Consider the following 6,786-nt stretch of genomic DNA (forward strand, 5'->3'; position numbering starts at 1 on the left):
ACACCGCTCTGATTAGGAGCTCGCTGCTGCATGAGAGATGGACTCTCATGGTAAATCGGCTTTGTTGGGATAATTACTCGTTCCTTTCATTTCATCTGGAAATAAAACATTGTGTGTTGCTGCTGCATATGAGAAAACTGATCTTCTTGTGTGTTTTTTTTAAGCAGATTTGAAGTAAAAATGTGTTTAATGGCGAAGACCAACAGTGAGACGAGCAGCACCAACTGACTGGACCTCTGTTAATTAGGTCGGTCAATGAATGTCAATGCTACCACACATTTTATGTTACATACTGGGAAACGGCTAACAGGACAGATTTTACTGACCCTAAGTGGTTGCCATGGATACGTATCGTTACTGCTTTTACCTGTTACATCTACTTTATCAAATGTATTGTCTGGACATTAAGTTAAGTTGGTTGTTGCTGTTGCTTCATTGCTAATATTGGTCACTTTTAGCTTCAATGCTAATGTTTGTTAGCATTTTGCTTCAGTGTTGGGTTTTTGGTTTTGTGGCTGTTAGCTTCAGTGCTAATCGTTTTAGCTCCATCGTCAGTGCTGCCTTTAATTACCTTCTAACTTTAGAAGGTAATTGTCCAATGCTAATGTTCTCAGGATGTAGCTTCAGTGCTAATTTTTTTACCATTTAAAATGAATACAGTTAGAATTAAGACTCAGTGCTATTGTTTTAAAGATTTTCTCCGGGTTTCTTTATAATCTAACGTTGTCTCATCTCGCAGGGTGTTGCTAGGTAACCACAGAATAAACAAAGAAAAAATCTACCGTTCTTTAAAATTAATGCATAAATTAACCACTAGGAGTCACTGTTGGCCCAATGAACAAGGAGAATTTTCCAATTAAGCAGTTATTTACATTTTGCATCAACTGTCATTATGCCGTAAAAATCAATTTGCATTTTGACATTAAAGGGCAACTGAACCACAAAACAACTGATTTATGCGGATAAACTGTATAAATTGGACCTTCGGGATGCTGTCTTTAAGTTTCAGTGCAAGTTGTGACATTTTTGAGTAAATTTGTTTAATTCTAAGCAACAAAGTGAGTAAGTTGGCAACAGTGCTTTCCCTCGTCCTTACTGGGACGTGCTGGGCGTGGCCGACAAGGGGCGTGGTTAATGCATGACCACGCCCCTCTTTGACTCTTGGCTCCGCCCACTTTCAAAGATGATCTGTGGGCGTGGCTGAGCTTCCACAGGGGATTGAATGCAGGAGGCAGGGGGATTTTTTGAGTATAAAATATCACTTCAGACATAAAATTAATAATTAATACAGATAATCTGAATAATCTTGTGGTTATTTTGGGTAAATAATCATTTAATCTCCACATAGATGGAGAGCAGGCAGAGTGGGGATCCGGTACCTGATGCTGCAGCACGCTGACCGGATTGTTTGAGCTGATTGGACTCTGGAGATTCTGGGTTCAGAGGCTCGAGGACGGGGACGGACGGGCAGATGGACGGATGGACACTGGATGTGGGCAGATGTACTGAGACCTCCAAAGACCCTCAGAGGAACCGAGGCGGACCCAGAGGCTGGCAGTGTGCCGCAGGTCAGCAGGTGGGAGACGGATCGGCACAAACGGTTATTTATCAGAGAAAACAAAAGCTCATCGTTAGCTGGGAAAAAGGAGACGTCGCTTTAGATCGCTTTTTTTCCCAAGGTTCCAACTGGTTTGTTCAGTTTATCAGCATGCACTGATTCAGGTGAAGGAGGTTTTAGTGATAAATACATGTTAGATTTCCTAACAACTTGCCCACATGCACAATTGGGAGGTGTGTGTGTTTCTCACTGTGATGGGAGCCGTATTCCAGAAAGAATGCATTAGGTTTGGTCTAATCATTGGAACAAATTTTTAGCTAACCAGCTTTTGATTCTTTAGAATCAGAAGACTGATTCTAATGAGACTAAGGCTGTTTTCCAACCTTATTGCCCACAAGACTCAGTTTGATTGGGGATCAAAGTTGTAACATTTGTTGCTACAATCCAAACTCTTTGAAAAACCTGTTCCCCTCCTCGCCTGTGGAGGCGTTGCACCAAAAACCTCTGAAGAAAACCTGAGCTCAACTTCCTTCTTCATGAAATGTAAACAAACATGGAGTGCCATCAGGATTTCTCTTTTGTCTTCAGCAAAAGACTACGAGCCATTTCTCCTGCTAGCGTTAGGCTAGTGTGTTTGTATTGGTTGTATTTACCCAGAATACCCTGCGCTTTTGGAGCGCTCTCTGGACCACTTCTTGTTCACATATGCATTCAAACTAAACTGAGACCGAGGTTTTGTAGGTGAACCAGAGTTCGATTATGCATTCACAAATCCCCAATCGAATCTGACTTTCTATACAAACCGACTAGAGTTGGATTAAAGAGGACTAAACATGGCTGGTGTCAATGAACTCCATGTTTCTTCCAGAAAATCTGCGTCAGAAAACCCAAACATGACAAACAATCAATGTTATTGGATTGTGGGACAAAAGCCTGAATACCTGGAGAAAAAGCAGACAGGAAAGAGTGCTAACAGCTTTTGTTAGCAGTAAGCTAACAGAAGGTCTAACAGCTACACAGCCTGCGACCCTTAATTAAGTTCTCCAGAGACAAATCCAGGCCATATCTCATGAATAAGTTTCCTCTGATGTTATTATGCAGCAACCAGACGTAGAGCCAACAGGATAACGAACCGTAATGGGGCACCTGGTGTTCATAATGGATACCAGAACACGTCACCATCCAGGATCAGTTTTAACTTCATTGTGTGTTCTTTGATGACGCGCCTTCTTACATCAAACCTTTTGTTTTTACATAAAAGACAAGGAAATACATTTATTATAAATAAATACCTCGTGTTTCTCAGGTTACCTGCTGTTACTTTGGGTGAAACTGCCACCAAACTCTCCTGATGGTGAAATATAAATACCATCCACCGTTTCTTATTTTTATTTTTCTAACAGAGCAAAACAAAAGTAGAAGCAGACATTTATGTGTCGCCCACAATTTTGATCTTCAGTTGTCGTCAGACCTCTAAACATTTCCACTAAAATAACTTTTGGACTCTATAACTGAGAAGGTCTCAAACCCTTTTCCTTTTGAGGTTTTTGGAAAGCAGAGACATCGTCAGTCTGGGCTGGTTTCCTCCTGTTGGCATCATTAGGCAAGAGAGAGACAATCGTTCACGTCTTCCTGACAAGGCTTGGACGGCTGTCAGAAACCGAGGCAGAGATTGGAGCTCAATCTGAGTTTTTTTTTCCCCATCTAGAAAGTATCACAGAGACCTGCTTAATGATTGTATGACCAGAATAGACCAGAGACACAGTGACCCTGTCGTCCGTCCCAAAACACATACATTTGGCTGCTTCAGACAAATTATGCAAAATTCATATTTTCCACAGTTTTGTACTTCCATTCAGCCCAGCATTGAAAAAAAAAAAAAAAACAGCAAGCTGTTTTCTTTTTTTGCAATAAATTAATGTTTTTTGGTGTCTGGAAAATCAGCCGTTTCAGAAACCTCTGGAATGTGATGTCACAAATCAGCAGGCACTGCCCCGTTACCTAGCAACCCCAGAAGGGTTCTACCCATCACCTAGCAACCCCAAAAGCGTTCTGCCTGTTACCTAGAAACCCCAGCAGAGTTCCACTCGTTACATAGCAACACAGAACTCCAGCAGCTGGTTTACCGATGGATGTGCTGTACAATGACTGCTGGAAAGACAAGTGTTTTGTTGTTGACTTAATATCTGGAAACCATTTGCTGCATTCTTGTTGGTTGTGCAGGAGGCTCCACTTCTGATTTTCAAAGATGCACAGTTGCATAATTGTGGATCATTGCGCAGCCATTTTCACTGTAGGCTGCAACGGTTCAGTTGGGGGGCAGCAGCTTAAATGGATTTAGAGCTGCTGTATGTAATTTTCACACAAAATTTATGTTTTTACACATTTGTTTAAACTGTCACCATGTCGTTTGGTTTGAGGCAGATAATGTGTGAAAAAATATCAAACTCCTCAGCCTTCTCCCAGCGCCAACGAGAAACAACCAATCAGAGCAACGAGGCGGGTCTTACCGCTGTCAATCATGCAGCTCCATGCAGTGCTGCTCATTCCCCCATACCTTCTGCTGTTTTCTTGTAACTGTAAGTTGTTTCTCCGCCATTAGCATATTTAGCAGCATGTACATGGTGTTGAGTAACAGCGCTAAGACCTGCCTCCTGCCTCTGATTGGTTGTTTCTGGTCGGGAGCTGTGCATTTCTTCAAACGGCGAAGTAGCTCTGGGATCATCTGTCTCATAATAACCAGTCTTGACATGATGACAGTTTTAACGGATGCGTAAAAAACATGTTTTATAAAAGTGACATAATGCAGCTCATCATCTAAGAGGATGATTTTGTGCAAAAAATATAATAAAGATGTTTTTTATTACATATAGACCTTTCCTAACCTGTTTTAGGAAGCAAAATAAAACACCTTTAAGAAGAGCAAAGCTGAATAAACTTTATTTATTCCTACAGTGTTGTGTGTACGTCCAAAATATCTCTGGCTTCTGTAAACATGCAGTAATTATTGCCGTTTCTGTTGTATTTCCAGCTTCAGTTCTCAGGTTGCTCCTCCTGCAGAAATCCTGCTGCCGTCTGTTGAGAGTTTGTGTGCAAACATGTCGTATTGGCAGCCAATCAGTCGGATTTCTTCCGCCGAAACGTGGCAGGAAACCCAGCAGTCTGTCTCTGAGATCACAGCGAACGCTTGTCATTTTCAAACCCGGACCGTTGGAGAGTCCATTCAGCAGGATTTATCTTTGGACTTGACACAGACGTTTTGTTTATGTGGCAGGATCGTTCTGATCAGCAGTGCGGCCGGAGTATCGGATTACCTTTCCTCAGTCCTTGAGCCGACGTTTTCCAAGAATAAATCGAATTAAATTTTCACTTTTCCGCTCTCAGCAGTGGGTGTAATTATTTAGATTTCTTGTCATAACACCTATCTGACATGTCCTGGTATCAGTTCTGCCAGTTATGTGTCAGATTTGCAGCCTAACCTTGGCCGACTTGATGCGTTTATTAAACACACACTCAGCAGACTGTTTTATGAAATGCCCCGTCATTCAGTCTAAATACTGCAACACAGCACTTCCTGAGTTCAGATGGGACGTTTGGTGTTTTGTCCCTTGCTGCTGCGAAACATTCATCCATAAATTAATGAATGTTTTATTGCAGCAGAAGGATCTCAGAGTGGAAATATTTAGAAAAGTAGCCATTAATTTGTGCATATTTACTCAAAAGAATCCCAGAGAGAGATTTGTTTTCGTTTAACAATAACTGTCATGTTTTCTATTAATACTTTCTATAAGAGAAGGGCAGTAGCTTTCAGGATGTTTTAGATTTGGTTTGATTTGGGACAAAAGTTGCAACATTTTTTACAATTTCAGCTCTTTCAAACTGCACCGAGTCAAATAAACTAAACAATTTGAAAAAACCTGTTTCCCTCCTCGCCTGTGGGAGCGCTGCAACAAGAATAACTGAAGGAAACGACACAAAAACCTCTAAAGACGTCAGCACAACTTCCTTCTTTAAAAAATGGAAATAAAAATGGAGAAGCGTCACATTTTAGCGTTTGTAGCATTTTGCTTTTGTCTTCCGTAAAAAACTGCGAGTCGTTTCTCCCACTAGACTTTAGAGGCGGGTTTCATTTTACATGTTAAAATCTTTTGTTGTATAAGTTGCTTTGTTTGTTTTATGTCAGTTAGGAGGACAGTCCTAATGTTTTTGTGCTGGGTGAAGGTGTGGGACTCGATCTCTATGATGGCAGAAAAGAAAGGAATAAATATCCGCCAAAAAACTCAGAAATTTTCTAGAAAACAAAAAAAGTTCCAAAAATCGAAAATTCGCAAGAAAAGCTCAAAGTTTGAGGTTAATCTCAGAAAATTCTAGAAAAACAAGGAAATTTCTAAGCATCAAAAGCAAAATAAACATTCACAAATCTAGAAAAACTTTTACATTTCTGAGTTTCAAACGTCGAAGATCTTCAGCTTTTGAAACTCAAAAAATATCCAAAAGTTCAGAATTTTCAACTCGGCAAGATAAATTTCCAATTTCCATCCTGCATAAGTATTTATATGATTTTTAAAATTTACCTTCAAATGCCAAGGCCAAACTAATGAGCTCAAGATCAAGTTCAGCAGTTTCTAGCCAACTGGATTACGTTCCTTTAATCATCTGTTAGCTGGTCAGCTAACGGATAACAGGAGCGTAATTTGATTGGCTAAAAGCTGCTCGACTTCATCTGCAAATTTTTGCAGATGAAATTTCAAAATAATTTCTTTGCTAGTGAAAAAAACAACTTTGTAAATCTGTAAATCTGTTTCAAAATTTGGAAATTTTTGACAGAATTTTCTAAATTGTTTTCTAAAAGGTTTCTGTTTTTTTTTTGTTGGAATTTGTGTTCAAGCAGCCTGTAATCAAATTGTTTAGTTGCGTAAAGTTGCCTGTTTGATGTAAACAGGATTTATGAGCATTAATTATAATAATTGTGGTTTTTAACAGCTTTAACAGCAGTTTTGGAAAAACGTGTGAATCTTTTGAAAAACAAAAAGCTTGTTTCAGCTCCCAGAAGTGATAATGACACAAATTTACATGTGTGCCCCACTAACTGCTTGTTTCTGTTGTTGCTCTTAATTTTCACCTCTGATCCGTCTGTTCAGCTGATCTGGAGAAGTTGGATGAAATGATCTCATTCTGTAAAACAAACAGAATCCTGGTTTATAAACCCCATTGTGACGTTAACTTTC

At 39.9% G+C, this 6,786-nt stretch overlaps 1 long non-coding RNA gene across 1 annotated transcript; it reads left to right on the plus strand.

Annotated features, from left to right (window-relative positions):
* The first annotated feature begins 363 nt into the window (after positions 1–363).
* On the plus strand, positions 364–4,936 carry LOC103466735 (uncharacterized). Its single transcript, XR_533978.1, has 3 exons — positions 364–587; positions 1,349–1,576; positions 4,590–4,936. It is a non-coding gene; the product is annotated as an uncharacterized LOC103466735 (long non-coding RNA).
* The last annotated feature ends 1,850 nt before the right edge of the window (positions 4,937–6,786 follow it).

Source organism: Poecilia reticulata, linkage group LG6 (genome assembly GCF_000633615.1).
Source record: "Poecilia reticulata strain Guanapo linkage group LG6, Guppy_female_1.0+MT, whole genome shotgun sequence".
NCBI classification, from domain to species: domain Eukaryota; kingdom Metazoa; phylum Chordata; class Actinopteri; order Cyprinodontiformes; family Poeciliidae; genus Poecilia; species Poecilia reticulata.